This window comes from Marmota flaviventris, chromosome 13 (assembly GCF_047511675.1).
Source record: "Marmota flaviventris isolate mMarFla1 chromosome 13, mMarFla1.hap1, whole genome shotgun sequence".
Classification (NCBI taxonomy): domain Eukaryota; kingdom Metazoa; phylum Chordata; class Mammalia; order Rodentia; family Sciuridae; genus Marmota; species Marmota flaviventris.
Genome location: NC_092510.1, coordinates 55,555,906 through 55,572,962, shown reverse-complemented (window position 1 = coordinate 55,572,962; position 17,057 = coordinate 55,555,906). Strand labels below are relative to the sequence as shown.

Sequence of the window (17,057 nt, the reverse complement as noted above, 5' to 3'; positions counted from 1 at the left end):
CTAAATTATTTGTCAGTATATTAAGCCCATATATGTTTAAAGGTTTCACCCCAGAGACATCACTACCTGAGAGATATTGCCCTCATGTTATTGATTTGCTTACTTATTCACACATTATATAATTTATTCTTGCATCTTATTATACTTACAATATATGCATTTTTCATCTATTTTCTGAAAAGCATGTACACCTTTTTTAATTGACTATTGTATTTCCTTATTTACTAAATTCTCGTGAAAGAGAAATTCTTGAAGTTGTTTTCTCTAAACCAAAGTCCAAACTATTTTTAAGCCAAATTGAAGAATGGATGGTAATGTTTACTTATTTATGCCATTCATATCTGATGTATTATATGTACTATGAGTGGCAGACATAAAATTACTATTAAAAAACAGGCAAATAAATCAAAGTTCCTGCTGTGTTGAAGCTCTCAGTCTTACAGGGAAGGAAACATAAAAGTTGTATTTACTTGACTTACATAAAATAATACAAAGTAAAGTAAAGTAAGGAAAACAGTTTCTTTCAACAGGAGGGTTTAAGTGAAATTCTACAGAGGAAAACCTAGTAGATGCCCTTTTTATGGAGCTTGGGAGACAGGAGAGTGCAGAAACCTGCAGGTAGATAGTCATAAGTGTCCAGAGGATAACCAATACCAGAGGAGAAGATAGGAATTTAGTATTTCTTCTAGTGGTATCTAGTGATAAGGATATGGGAATGGATGTGGTCTTCGATGCTCCTCTCCCCAAGAGTCCCCTTCAATTTCCCTCCCTTTGAGTGTGAGCTCATACTAGTGAAGTCTTTAGTTTGGTTGATATATTGCTCTAATGTCACTGTCTTACTCTCCCACAGTTGTACCATGGTAATGTAAGTTGTTACCATTAAGAGAAGATAGGCAAGGGAAGAGAGGAACTTGAAACTCGTAAGTGTAACACTGTTTCAAAACAAAAGTTAGAAAAAAATGCTCTCAAGATCCTTATTATTAGTGATTAAAGTTTTTTAAAATGTATTTTGTTAAAGTAATTTTTTCAATTCTTTTCCTTTTCCCAAATGAAGTAAAATTTTATCTCCCTTATAACTGATAGTTGTTACTCTTATTCCTTAACCTTTAAAATTCTGTCAAAGATTCTCCTTGAGCAAACTTCAGTGAGGTGTCCTGAGTCCTCTTTGGCTGTAGGACTGGTTTTGTGGCCCAGTGTGGCCTCATCCGGGAGTCATAAGAATCCTGGTAAGTTGGGTTTATGAGAATCTCCTACCCCTTGATATTGGTCACCTTTGGTATCTGATCCAGTGTCTTGTATCCTAGACTTCATATCTATCTGGTAAAGAGGCCTGCCTTTACAAGAGTTCTGTTAAGTTGTTTTGGCAAAGATCCCCCTACCCCTGATGTTTTCTGTTAGCAATTTTCCATCTACTGCACCCCATTTTACTTGTTGGCTACAAATGTCAGGCTATCTTTGCTGCTTTGGGAGTTGGAGCAAGGAGTTTCTCTCCCATGTTGTGAGTCATATTCATATACATATAACATATGCATAATTCATATTCAAAGAGTATGAAAAATAAGTGGATCTTAATAATAAAGCATGATTCAGTTTTGCAAGAAATACATCTGATAATAAGTACTTTACATAGTTTAGCTACTTCATTCTTTTAATTAACTTTATCTATGCTATTTGCTTCAATTAACTTGGAAAAGATGTACTTTAAAAGTTCCCATTCTTTGCTTCTTTTTTAAAAAAATATATTTTTATAATATATAAATATATATTTTTATGTGGTCTGAGGATCGAACACAGTACTTCACGCATACTAGGCGAGTGCTCTACCTCTGAGCCACAACCCCAGCCCCCCCCCACCCCATTCTTTGCTTCTTGTCAGACATGAAAAGAAAAATATTGATCTCTCAGTTTATTCTTTAGGGGAAAATTTGATGTGATTACCACTTATGCAATATCCAGAGAAAATATTACAATTTCACAAATTAGCCTTTCTTGCATGTAAACTTGCGAGTTGGTTGGTGTGTCTTCCATAGCTCTGTGTAAAGAATGGAGTCAGCAAAGCTGAAAACAAACCCTTGACCAAGGATTAATGACTCTTCTTTGAGCCCACACCTGCATGCTACTTTCCTTTACAACCTCTCCTCTATCCCAACCCATAATCTCCTTCTTGGCTCTGCTAAATGCATTTAGTTATTTTTTGTCTTTTCTTTCTTTCTTTCTTCCTTCCTTCCTTCCTTCCTTCCTTCCTTTCTTTCTTTCTTTCTTTTTTCTTTCTTTCTTCTCTCTCTCTCTCTCTCTCTCTTTCTTTCTTTCTTTCTTTCCTTGAAGAGATATTGCTTTCCTGATGTTTTTATCACATTTGGATGGGCATTTGTGTTCTTTTTGTCACTAGGCATTGGGATGCAAAAGTGAGAACTTTTGCTTTCCATGAAAAAGGAAATAAGAAACAGAACTATCTGGTATCTTGCATGCTACACAGAATAACTACATGGCCCATGTACTTTATGGCCTTTACATCCCATTATTGACATTTAGGGAAAAGATGGTTTACTTTGGTTTGGTAAGAACTAATAATGATGGACCTCTGAAGTTTCCTTGGGAAATATGAACCTTAACAGAAAAAGAAAATTAAATAAAATTAATGACATCTTTTCAATTGTGTTTTCTCATTGTTATATTGGACATAAGAGTATGAAAATTATTCCTTCGATGTGTGGATAAATCTTATAGTGGTTTGTGATGCTCAAAACCCTACCCTATCGAGAAAAACTTATTCCTTAGTATCTCTTCTCAGGATTTTCTAGGTTGGGAATGTGCCTCCCTGGTAGACTCACCTAGCATGGGCAGGGTCCAGGATTTGATCCCCAGCTCTGGGAAAAAGAGATCATTAGGCTTTCTTTTGTATAACATGGGAACCATTGGCTTTGAGTTCATGAAGACAGGCAAAATAAATGCAAGATCATGCTACAAACCTATGACAAATAGATGGTTGGGATTGGAGAACTCTCTAGCTCTCCAGTTTGCATCATAAGAACTGGCCTCTGTGTAACGATGAGCTGTCATTGTTTTCCATGTGGACGTTTCTTATTTTTGATCCTTGGTGCTTCTGAACGTGTTGTGGGTTTTGAGAATAAAACACACAAAAAGAAAAATCAAATATTATTATTTAATTCTACTGTTATTCAACACATGAATAATATGTCAAGCACTAAAAGGGAGAAAGTATCAATTACCTGAAAATTATCTAGCTGAGAATGAAGTAAAAAAAAATATTCTCCTTGCAGGAAAAACAAAGGAGACTATAAATAAATGTTAAGAAATTTTTTTCAATAATTTATAACACTTAAAGGCTTTTAAATATTTCATTACATTGCAATTATTTTGTTTCAATACATTTTTTAATATGCACATAAATTTGATACCTTAGAATTTCTGTAAGTAAGTCAATTACATTAAAGTCACTGAGTAAATTTAGTTAGGAAATTAAGTTAAATGCCAATGGCTTTTAAGGTTAACTTTTACTTGGAATTGTTTTTTATTCGAGCATTATAATTATACATAGTAATTGGGTTCATTTTGATACAATCATACATGCAAGGAATTTTATTTCAATCTCCTTTGCCCCCCTCTTCCTCTCCTCCCTCCCCCATTCTCTCTTCTCCACTCTATTAAACTTCTTTTATTCTACATATACATAAAGGTGAAATCCCTTTGCTACCATTACAAATGAATATAACATGATTTTGTTCAATTCATTCCATTTATTACCCCTTTTACCTTCCTTCCTCCCTCCCTCTCATCCTCCCTCTTCTGTTCCACTCATCTTCCCTGTATCTTTACATATTTGATATTTGATCACCTGCCCAACCACTTTCTTTCCTTGTGTTTGCTCTAGTTTTCACATGTGAGAGAAAACATTTGACCCTGTATTCTTAGTCTGGCTTATATCACTTAGCATAGCTTTCTCCATTTCCACTGATGTACTGGAAAATACCATTATTTCATTCTTCTTTATGGCTGGGTAAAATTTTATTGTGTATATATACTATATTTTCTTAATCCATTCATCTATTGATGAGCATCAGAATTGATTCTATAATTTGGCTATTGTGAATTGTGCTGCTATAACATTGAAGGAGGTGTATCCCTATAGTATGCTGCTTTTATACCTTTTTTACCTTGAAATTCTTATTTAGTCATTTTAACTCTGCATTGAATAAAAATATTAAACAATATTATATACAAGGTAGAGATATACATAGAGTATATGAATATATAGATACATATAAGGTATATCTATTATTAAACTTTAATAGAAATTTCAATTGGAAAAATTGTTTTGTTTTGTTTTTTGTTTTTATTTTTATTTTTATTTATGTTTTCACTAGGGAAATAACCTGGTTATTTCCCTAGCACTTTCTATTTTGGCACAAGATTTTGCTAAGTTGCTTAGATCCTCACTAAGTTGCTCAGGGGGACCTAAAATTATAATCCTCCTACCTCAACATCCCAAATTTCTGTGATTACAGGAGTGTGCCATCATGCCTGGGTCAATTGGGGAAAATTCTATAAAGGGTCTTGAGGCAAGTGAGGGGAAAATAAAAACGAAATATATATGAGAAATCCTGCTCTAAACACATAAAGAGATTACACACAGGAAAACAAAAAACAAAAGTAGAAATTTATGAGGATGACATGAGAAAATTGAAAGTATATTGGTTCCTATTTAAGACATAGGAACAAATCAAGGGCTTCAGAGAACCTAGAGGCAAAGGTGCAAGATCACCCATCTCAGGCAGCCCAGCAGCATCTGCAAGATCCCCAATGGCCTTGCCCTTGGCTTTCCTGCTGGCCCTGGTGGTGCTCAGCTGCAAATCTATGTGCTCTCTGGGCTGTGACCTGCCTCAGATCCACAACCTGGGTCTTGAAATTCCTGAGAAAAATGAGGAGGGGTCCCTGACACTCCTGGAAAAAATGAGGAGAATTCCCACTTTCTCCTGCCTGAACTACAGAAAGGACTTTGCCTTTCCCCAGAAGCTGTTGGAGGGTGAGCAGGTGCAGAAGGCTCAAGCTGTTGCTGTTCTCCACCAGATGACCCAGCAGGTCTTCAACCTCTTCAGCACCCAGGAGGCCTTTGCTGCTTGGGACAAGACCTTCCTGGACACCTTCCTCATGGCCTCCATCAGCAGCTGGATGACCTGAAAGCCTGTGGGACCCAGCAGGTAGGGGAGGAAAAAGCTCTCCTGAGGGCTGTGAGGAAATACTTCCACAGGATCACTGTCTACCTGGAGGAGAAGAAATACCTGCCTTGTGCCTGGGAGGTGGTCAGAGCAGAAATCATGAAATCCTTCTTTTCGTCAGCCAACCTGTATGGAAGACTAAGGAGCATGGAATGAGTCCTGGTCCAGCAGGGAAATGCTTCTCACTGATGAACACACCTTACCACACTCCCACAAGTTCTGCCATTTCAAAGACTCTCATTCCTGCTGGATTTGTGAAATTAATTCCATCAGTTTATCAGATGATTTCAGGAGTATTAGAAAGTATCATACTCCTTACCCATGACCACGATGATGTATCTGTGTATCTATTTAAATATTTATTTTTATACTATTTATAAGATCTGAAATATTTCTGTTCATAGAAGTTGAGGTAAACCTTTACATTGTGATTGATATAAATATGTACATTTTATATAGTGTCAATTTCTTATTTTGCATTGTTCATTAAATTTTTACTATGAAAGATATATTCTATGTGTTTATTCATTAAAAGACATGTCAAGCCTGATTTTGCAATTTGATCTACAAAATTTATGGTAGAATTGACTTCCCCCTAATATTACATTTACCATGCACTTAAAAAGGAGAAAAGTAGAGTATGATTTGGAAAAGATTATAGGTTTTTTTTCTGTGCATGGTTTTCACTTTTTAAGAACCTATTGTGTCCAGATTGATTTCATGGATTTGATATATTGGCAGATCATACTAACAGATTTAATGATGTATTAGTTTAAAAATCATCATATGTTTAATTACAATGATCATTTATTCTTATTTTGTTTATTACTATGTTGAATATCAGTAAGCTTCTCTGTGGATTGAAACCATTACTATATGGGAAAATTAATGGAACTGGTGAAAGTGAAAAGTGAGTCCCAGAATTAATAAGTGGAAATGATACTGAAATATGTGGGAGCTGAATAAGGGGAGAGAAGGTCTCCCATGTGTCATGTCATCTGAGCTGTCAGTCACTTTGACATTTATCTAATATGGATTTACACCTCTTTTCCTTTTGCTTTAATGTTCTCAAATGCAATGATAATTTTCTGGGAATATTGACCAGAGGGGAAAGAATGGTGCATCAAAAATATTACAAATAATGGTTCAGCAGGAAGCTATAGAAAACCTAAATGATCAATATCAATAATGAAATTGAAAGAACAATTAAAACCCTTCGAACAACAACAACTAAATTCCAGGACCAGATGGATTCACAGCTGAGTTCTATCAGATCTTTAAAGAAAAACTAACACCAGTCATTTTCAGATTATTCCATGAAGTTGAAAAGAAGGAAATACCTCCAAATTCATTCTAAGAGGCCAGTTTAATCAACTGCCAAAATCAGATGAATACACAAGAAATAAAACTACAGATCATATCCTTGATGAACACAAATGCAAAAATTCCATAGTAAAATATTAGGAAAATACTTTCAAAACACATCAAGAAAATAAAACACCATGATCAAGAAAATAATACACCATGATCAAGTGGGCTTTATCCCATGGATGCAGGGTTGGCTCAACATATGCAAATTAATAAATATAATTCACCACTTAAGTAGAATTAAGAACAAGCACCATATTATCATCTCATTAAACTCAGAAATAGCCTTTGATAAAAATCCAGCACACATTAATGTTAAAAACATTAGAGAATCTAGGATAGAAGGAAATGGTTTCAACATTATAAACACTATATATGATAAACCCAAAGCCAACATCATAGTGAACAGAGAATAACTGAAAGCATTTCCTCTAAAATCAGAAACTTGAAGACAAGGACCTGTACTCTCATCACATATGTTCAATGTAATTTTTGAAACTCTAGCCAGAGAAATCAGACAAAGAGAAGGAAATGATGGGATACAAATAGGAAAAGAAGTCAAGCTATTTCTGTTTGTTGATGACATGATAGTATATATAGAAGACCCCCTCATTTAAAAAAAACCTCCACAAGAAGACTTCTAGCACTGATAAATGGATTTAGCAAAGTAGCAGAATACAAGATCAACACTCATAATCAATACCTTTCCTATGCCTCAACAGTGATTCTGTTCAAAAAGAAATTAAGAAAATCATTCCTTTCACAATAAACTCAAAAACAAACAAACTTGGGTCTTAATCTAACCAAGGAAGTGAAAGATGTCTACAATAATAGTCACAGAACACTGAAGAAAGAAATTGAAGAAGACCTTAGAAGACAGAAAGACCTCCCATGCTCTGGGATAGACAGAATTAATATTGTCAACATGGACATACTACTAAAAGCAATATTCAGATTCAAAGCAATCCCCATCAAAATACCAATGACACTTTTCACAGAACTAGAAAAAACAGTCCTTAAATTCACTTGGAAGAATAAGAGACTCAGAATAGCCAAAGCAATTTCAAGCAAGAACAATGCTGGATGCATTATAATACCCAATCTCAAATTATACCACAGAGCTATAGTAAAAAAAAACAACAACATGGTATTGTCATCAAAACGGATATGAAGACCAATGGAATTAGTAGAAGACACAGAGACAAACTCACAGATAGTCATCTGATACTTGACAAAGTTGCCAAAAATACTTTGAAGAAAAGACAGCCTTTTTAACAAGTGGTACTGGGAAAACTGGATATCCATATGTAGAATAATAAAATTAGATCTGTATCTTTCACCCTGTACAAAAGTCAAATCAAAATGAGTCAAAGACTTTGGAATTAAACCAGAAACTGTGCAATTGCTAGAAGAAAACATAGGATCAATATTTCATCATATAGATACATGCACCGACTTCCTTAATAAGATCCCTAACATAAGCCCAAAACATAAAACCAAGAATAAATAAGTGAGATGCCATCAAATTAAAAAGCTTCTGCACAGTTAAAGAAATGATTGAAAGCATGAAGACAGAGCTTACATAATGGGGAAAAAAATCTCTGCAAGCTGCTCCTCTGATAGGGGATCCATATCCAAAAAAATATAAAAATTCAAAACACTTAACACCAAAAAAACAAATAACCAAGTCAATAAATGGGCAAAAGAACTAAACAGACACCTCTCAAAATGAGAAACACAATGGCCAACAAATATATGAAATTTTGTTCAACGTTCCTAGCAAGCAGGGAAATGCAAATCAAAACTACACTAAGATTTTGTCTCACTCCAGTCAAAATGTTGATTAGCGGGGCTGGGGTTATAGCTCAATGGTGGAGCACATGCCTCACACATGTGACATGCTGGGTTCAATCCTCAGCACCAGAAACAAATAAATAAAATAAGATATTTCCATCTTTTTTAAAAAATGGCAATGATCAAGAATACAAACAATAATAAATGCTGGTGAAGATGTGGGGGATAAGGACACATTGTTGGTGGAACTGCCAATTAGTACAACCACTCTAGAAAACAGTAAAGAGATTCCTCAGAAAACTGGGAATGGAACCACCATCGACCCAGCTATCCCACTCCTTGGTATTTATCCAAAAGATCTAAAATGAACATCCTATAGGGACACAGTCACTTCAATATTTATAATAGCACAATTCACAATAGACAATCATGGATCAGCCCAGATGCCCATTAATAGATGAATGGGTCAAGAAAATGTGGTATATATACACAATGGAATTTTACACAGCCATAAAACAATGAAGTAATGGCATTTGCTGGTAAATGGATCGAAATGGAAAAGATCATGCTAAGTCAAATAAGCCAGACTCAGCAAATAAAGGGTTGAATGTTTTCTTTCATATGTCAAAGCTAGGGCAAAAATAAGGTAAAGAAGTTGAGTGGGGGTGGGATTCAGATATCACATAGCTATAGGGAAGATCCGTGGAATGGAAGAAGGAGATTGAGAATTAAGAAAGAGTGACAGGAAAGATGAGGAAATATGGAATGAATTTTTTTAAAAACTACATTAGGTACATATACCACAGGGAATTTCACCTTTATGTGTATGTAGAAAGTACACATCAAAAACAAATAAATAATGGGGTAAAAGGAGAATGGGAATTGAAATCAAATTCCATGCATGTATGATTTTGTCAAAATGAACCCAGCTACTATGTATAAATATAATGCTCTAATAAAAATAAATTTAAAAAGAGAAAATAATGATTCGGTCTCTTTTGTCTCAATTTCTTTGCTGTTTGCTTCTAAATTTGAGATGAAAGAGAAAGCAATTCAGAAGCAGCAAGATAACCCATTGCTCAGAAAAGATATTAAATAAAAATAATGCAAATTCAAAAGACTCCCAAAACAGTTTATTTTATTTTATTTTATTTTAAAAAAGCTAATTGTATTTAGCATCATTTACTGGGTCTCATTGCCCCATGTCTCTTCTGTGAGCTGGAAGAGGATGAACTAAGAAGTTCAAGTGAAATGACATCACTTGGGCTGTAGATAAGAAGAGACAGTGACTCTAAAGTGGAGAAAGTAAAGACATATCTGGAAAGATTATGGGTTATTTTTCTATATACAGTTTTCACCTTTTTTGTAATATGTTTTTTCTGGATAGATTTTATGCAATTGATATCGTGAAAATAATATTAATATGAATAATATAATTAATACATTTATTTTAAATAAGAACATAGCTATGCAAAATAATATTTTAACATTATTTTAATTAATACTACTTTGTACACCAGTGAGTGCTTGATTCTTGTTAACTTGTTAGCCAGAAATAGATAGCTAATTCAATCCTTTCTCAAAATATCTCATTATTAGTGCTCACATAAGGATTCCTAGAAATACTGGCCTTATTAGGTTATTCAACTTACCTCATGTCACACTGGTTTACAACAGCAGCTTTTATAGCACATTTAATTTTAGAATGTAGTTACATATGTTAAATATTATTTTGTATTACTCCTGATAATTTTCCTAGTTTTATGAATATTACTAACCAATGTAGACACACACACACACAAAAAAAAAAAACAACACTTCACATGGACATAAAGATTGACACATTTGCTTTGTAAAATGAAAGTAGGAAATGGAAACTGGATCAGTGATATTATTCAATGCTCAAAAAAAAAAATGTCCAAACTAGCTGAAAAACACAAGAACCATGTAAATAGAGCAACAGAGAGTTGTGTGTATTTCCAAACCAAAAAGAATTTAACAATTACAACAGAAATACAAAACTACAAAATCTGTCAGAAATTGGAATGAAGACTTTTACACTGAAAGTCCATTCTGTTTGGATTTTCCTATTTTTCTGCATTGTCTAGGAGAATAGCATTTGTCTTTTCTAGAATATTCTTAGAAGTGTGCCCTATCTTTCAGTCATTGACCACTAAAAGAGGCAGCCAGAAAGTCCATAATTATGTCATGAGTTCTACAGAGGCTGAAGAATGGCTCTTTTCACTTTAAAGAAGTGTCATTTACATGCACTCAGGAAATGGTGGCTTGCATTAATACCTGACTGTGGGAATGAACCTCCCCATGAAAGTGCAGAAGACACGTGGTGTTTTGTTGATTCTGGCTCCTGGCTCCCCAACTCCCTTTCCCCCAGCATCCCAGGACACATTCCCAGTTTCCTTCACAGTTTCCTTCCTCTCTCAGGTAGAATTCCCAAGGGCACCCTTGTCATTTTTTCTCTTCACCTGCCTTCTCATTCACACAGGGCTGCTTTCTGATGTGGTTTCAGCTTAATGGTTTCCCTAAAGAGCAGCACAACATAAGTAGAAAGCAGAAGTTCTATAAACTGTCTAGGTTTTGCACAGACATCTGCTGGAGAGCTCTCCAAGCAATTTCCGTTTCATGTGATGTCATAGTAGCTGTACCCAAAGGAAAGAGAAAGCAGCATCCAGTGCATACAGGCCAAGGGAAACTCTTTTAGGGAAGTACAAGAACCAAGATAGGATTGTAGGTGGAAAGAAGTGAGGGAGGTTTCTGATCTAGGCAGAAATAATTGCACTGCTTGGAGATTTCTCTTCATTCTCCAGAGACTACTTTTGGATGATAGTAATGGTTACCACATACGTAAAGATTTATATCAGAATCATGAACCCTGCCATATCTCTCAATAGCTACCTCCAAAATTTGATAATTTTTTTAAAAGGAATTTTAGGAAGAATTCTGGAGAAGACTAAAGAACAGTCACCCTTCACCTGGATGTCTAACCTTTAGATCCAGTCAGGAAATGGCAACTTGTAAAAATTTCTGGGTACGAAGTTGACCTCCCAAATAGAAGTGAAATATGTATGGTACTCCCTTGCTGATTCTAATATCTGTTAACTTTCCTTTTTAACTCCCTATTCTTCTGGACCACATTCTTTCACTAGGAAATCACAATGATCATCTTCCCCTCTTTGCTCTAGAATTCCCCCACTGGGCTATCATCATTCATTCCTTTTAACATGCCCTGAATATTCATTTCAGCTGTTTTCTTCTCTTCCCTTGTTGTCTGTGCTCATGGAGTTTCCCTTCAAATTATCAACCCACCAATTGAAAGCAAAAGTTGAGTGAAAGTTCTCAGTTTGTCAGAAAGTCTTGTAAAAGTGGCTCTTTCCCCTCACTGGCTCTCTCTTCTAATGAGTATTTTTGGAAATGAGGGGATTTCCCTTTTACAATGGTGGGTCAATGTAGCTGTAGCTAAAAGGAAACACAAAGCAAGATCCAATATACTCTGGGGCTGTCTCAAGATTTCCGGAAGACCAGCTCCAACCTCCTGGCCACCACAGATGAAGCCAGTGACGTGTCTAATCCAGAGAGCAGGATTTGCCTGTTTATGCAGAAGTCTGTTTTTTCCTTCCATTGACCTTGTTATTGTTTGTTTTTATCAGAGCTAAAAAGTCTCTTTCCTAATAAGAACTGACCCTAGTATTGGAATGAACTCATTTCCTTGGCATTTTTTATCTTAGGAAAAATACTCCCAGCTTCAGGGAGGGCGGGTCCTCTTTGGACAATGGGCAGGGTTTTTTTGGGAAAAGAGTCAGAATGCCTCCCTTTCCTCCAGACTGCTCAGTGGTCCAGACCCTCCTGACCTATCACCACTTTCAGGTTCTGCAAGCTGGAGGTGAGGGAGCCGCCCACCCGTGTGAAGCTGAAGGAGAACCAGAGAAAATCTGTTGGATGATACCTTGACTCTTCTTAAGAGTAACTTGCCATCTTACAGATTCCTTCCTACAATCATATCCTATCCTTTTCTGCTACAACCAGCAGAAAGTTCTCAATCTCACTATGAATAAGGCAGGAGCTTGTATCAATTCCACCTGGACTTGGCCATCAGAGCATAGAGGACAGTAAAGGGCTTATGAGAACACAGCTGCCAGGTGACCCTCTGGACTCCATTAGGGTAAGAACAGGAGGGATGCAGGCAACGTCACAGCACTGATGGACAAGTGAATCAGGAAGTGATTGTGAATGACTCAGGAGGAAGGAAGGGGGTTCACTTCAGCTGGAATCTCTCTGAGACTGGAGATTTCCATTACTTCCCTCCTGTTGATGGGCTAGAGGGCTACTGATTATATGTGAAGTGATTTTGGTCCCTTGCTTTTCTTTCCTTCTCCACCATTTGTGAGGGAACTCATTTAGGAGCAGGTCTACCTGGAGATAGATAGATGGATAGATAGATTCATTGATTCATAGGTATAGTTGGACAGAATGCCTTTATTTTATTTGTTTATGGATTTTTTTTATAACCCTGGCTATGTTTGAGTACTAACATCTTTCAAACACTATGACTACTTCCATTCTTGTGTCCTGCTTACTTCCACTTCATGTAATTTTTCACTATTTCATATTATATTTTATGATCATATTATATGCAGAAGTGCTATGGTTTAGATACACATTGTCTCCTTGTCCTGAAATCTCTATAACCATATGTTGTTTTATTTCCTGGATTCACTAATTTGTTACATGTTCAGCAGAACTGGAGAACACCACAGAGGCAGCACTGGAGGGACGGTGGTAGTGGAGTGAATGGAGTAACATTGAGCAGCCCTCCTTGCCCTCCTGGCCCTGCAGAGTCAAGAGCCAGGCTCTGCTCCACTCAACCCCAACCCCACACAAGTGCATTTATTCCACTTAATAGGGGGATCAGGAGGGCAGTGGAGAGCACCCTGTTGACCAGGAGTCATGATGCCACACAACCTGGAGACAGTCAGGTTTTTTGAGCTTCAGGACTAATAATGTAAATGGGCCACACTGGTCTCTTTCTCTCTGCTGATTCCTGTGTCGCAGGAGTAGATGCCCACTGATGTTCAGCCGGGTACAGAAGCAGTGAGAAGAAGGAGCCCTGCCCGCACATCTACACCCAGTGAACTGCCAAAGAATCCAACAGCTCATCTCTGCTCCTGTTTAGAAGTTTTCATGTTCTAACTCCACTAGAAAGTGACTGCACACGACTCTGTATGTTCTAAACAAGGAAGTACAGCTCTAGTAACAGGAAGAAATTGGATGAGCCAGCTTGACAATATGGAAGGAAAACAGACATGCTTAAAATTTCCACTGGAATAATGGTGGGTTCTCAGGAAATGGGCCAATATCTGTTGCTGCAGGTTAATAGACATGATTTCTGGATTCAGAATCTTTCAGGTTGTGTGTCCTGATATGGAGAGATGACTGAAGTGGAGGATAGGAGCAGAATCCTCCTGCAGAGATAAGGACAACATCAGTGTCCCCAGCTTGAGTGACAGGGAGAGCACTGGGAGAGCACTGGAGGGTGGAGAGTTGGTCCAGTGAGGCTAGAGGGCTTCCAGCACAGGGAGATTATTCATGAGGCCAATGCAACCCATGGAATCTCTCAATTCTAGTCATGATGCAGTTCATTTAAAAACAATATGCAAACAATAATTGAACAGGGTCACAGGCAGGGATTTGAATATATTTAGCAATAGTTGGGCTGAGCCTTTTTAGGAGCTCAAATATTAGTAGTGTACAGAATGGAAGATCACAATCCCTAATGCAAAGACCTTTGTGATAATTCATTTATTTACTTCACTTAATGCATTGAAAGGAGGGCATAAGTGGATCTATTCTCATTCTCTCTCTCTCTCTCTCTCTCTCTCTCTCTCTCTCATCTTTAAAAAAAAAAAAAAAAGAAATCAAAGACACAGGCCAGGTGCAGTGGGGCACACCTGTAATCCCAGCAGCTTGGGAGGCTGAGGCAGGAAGATCAAGAGTTCAAAGCCAGCCTCAGCAAAAGTGAGGTGCTAAGCAACTCAGTGAGACCTTATCTCTGAATAAAAGACAAAATATGGCTGTGGATGTGGCTCAGTGAATTCAATCCCCAATAGTAAAAAGGAAGGAGGAGGAGGAGGAGGAGGAGGAGGAGGAGGAGGAGGAGGAGGAGGAGGAGGAGGAGGAGGAGGAGAAATGGAAGGAGAAACAAAATCAAATACCCAGACAAACAAAAATCCCAGGTTGCTTTCTTATAAAGGAAACCCCAGTGGAGCCCATGAGTCATCAGGAATCCCCATGTGCTGTGATTCTACATGAAGCAAGTGCATCCCTCACTGTCAGCACCAGGGCACCATCCCTGACCCACAGACACCCATGGAGGCCATGGCATGGTGCAGTGTTGCCCAAACATGATGGCCTTTGCCACATGTGTGCTGAGTATGTTTTCTGGGGACAGGGGAAAGGCTCCATGTGACTCTGTCTGTGTGGGTCATGGCAATTTGTGCACACAGGCATCAGGCCAGCAACTCAGAAGGGACGGTTTTTATTTTTGCTTTTTTTATGCCAGACCTGGTAAATGTTTGCAAAACAAAAGGGTATCTTTTAAATCTTAAGAAACATAGACAATACAGAGGCTGTGTTGTGGGAAAATCATCAACCTTAGTCAATCAAAAGCATCCGAACTAATGTGGTTGCTTTCAGAGTGAAAGCCAACCCTCCTTGGCTAAATAGCTCTTTAAAAGCCATCACCTGGCTGGGGATGTGGCTCAAGCGGTAGCGCGCTCGCCTGGCATGCGTGCGGCCCGGTTTCGATCTTCAGCACCACATACAAACAAAGATGTGTCCGCGGAAAATTAAACAATAAATATTAAAATTCTCTCTCTCTCTTTCTCTCAAAAAAAAAAAAAAAAAAGCCATCACCACCTCTCTATAGGACACAGAATGCTCCTGCAAATTTTTGGCTGTGATGACTCAACCATTGGGTAGAAAGCTAAACAGAACAAAAGATTCTTCATTGGGTTTATCAGTAGACAGCAGGAAATCCAGCCTGGTCTGGAGGAGGAAACTGAGTTGTTGTCCCTGGAGTGAGCACAGCAGGCTGTCATGAGGAGGGTCTATAGTGGAATCATGAGGAACCAAAGGAGATGAGTCAGAGCCCACATTGCTGGACTATGGGAAAAATGGAAATTCCTGCATACTTTTTTTTGTTCTTAAACTCACAAAAATAGAATAAGAACAAACCTTAAAATTCCAAAATAAATAGGATTCAAGATGACTACAGCTAATGGTTAATAAAGTGCTTTGAATATATATGTGTGTGTACACACACACACACACACACACACACACACACACATATATATATATATATATATATATATATATATATATATATATATATATATATAATTTTTTTTTGGTACCAGGGATTGAACTCAGGGGCATTCAACCACTGAGCCACATCCCCAGCCCTATTTTGTATTTTATTTACAGAAACCCTATTTTGTATTTTATTTGGAGATAGGGTCTCACTGAGTTGCTTAGCACCTCATGGTTACTGAGGCTAGCTTTGAACTCGAGATTCTCCTGTCTCAGCCTCCTGAACCACTGGGATTACAGGTGTGCACCACAGAGCCTGGCTTGAATATATTTTTAAGAAATTATTCACTGACACCTTTTCACTTGGCAGAAAAATCTATTGCCCTATAACTATTTGAGAGATAGTTTGTCTGCTTTTCCTTAGAACAATAAGTACAATAAAAACAGTACAAAGGTTTTAAAAATGTATACCATGTAGGTCACTTATCATGAGTGGAGCTTGCGGGACTGGAGGTCGCTCTGGGTGAGTCAGTGAGAGAGCAGAGGATAACTGAAGGCCAAGGACATTGCTATGTGCTACTGGAGACTTTTTAAACACTGTCCTCTTAGGCTATACCGAATTTATTTTTTTAATTATTACTTCAGTAATATATTAATCTTAGCTTACTCTAACATTTTTGCTTTATAATTTTTTATTTTTTAACTTTTTGAGTCTTTTGCAACACCATTTAGCTTAAAACACAAACACAGTGCACAGCTGGGCAAAAACATTTTCCCTATTTATATCCTTACTCTATAAGCAACTTCTAGTTTTAAATTATTTATTTATTTTTTTATCTTTGAATTTTTTTTATTAACAACTGAGACACAAACATATATATTAGCCTTTGCCTACACAGATCAGAATCATCAATAGCACTGTTTTCCATTCCCACATCTTAGCACACTGGAAATCTTTTAGGAATAATGTACAGGAAGCCATTGCATCCTCTGTTAAGAATGTCCTCTTTTGGAATACCTCATGAAGGACCCACCTGAGGTTCTTCTTGAAGAGTCATCACTCTCTAAAAATAGGTCCACGTTGGTTTTCTCGTTTGCTTTCTTTCTTTGCCATAAATAAACTTCTAAGCTTATAATGTTTCATAAATATTCCCCTCATTAATGAAAATCTTTCAGTGTTGGAGTTCATGATGTTTTAAATGTGTTAAAGTTGACACATAAAAATTGTACACATTTTTGGGTACGATGTGATGTTTCAGTGCATGTCTATATTTTGTAATGGTCAAGTCAGTACAAACACATCTATACCCTCATTCATCTTTTCTTTGTGGT

The 17,057-nt window shown here is 37.1% G+C and overlaps 1 pseudogene; it reads left to right on the top strand.

The window, feature by feature from the left end:
• Positions 1-4,821: 4,821 nt before the first annotated feature.
• On the top strand, positions 4,822-5,393 carry LOC114104485 (interferon alpha-5-like; annotated as a pseudogene).
• Positions 5,394-17,057: the final 11,664 nt, after the last annotated feature.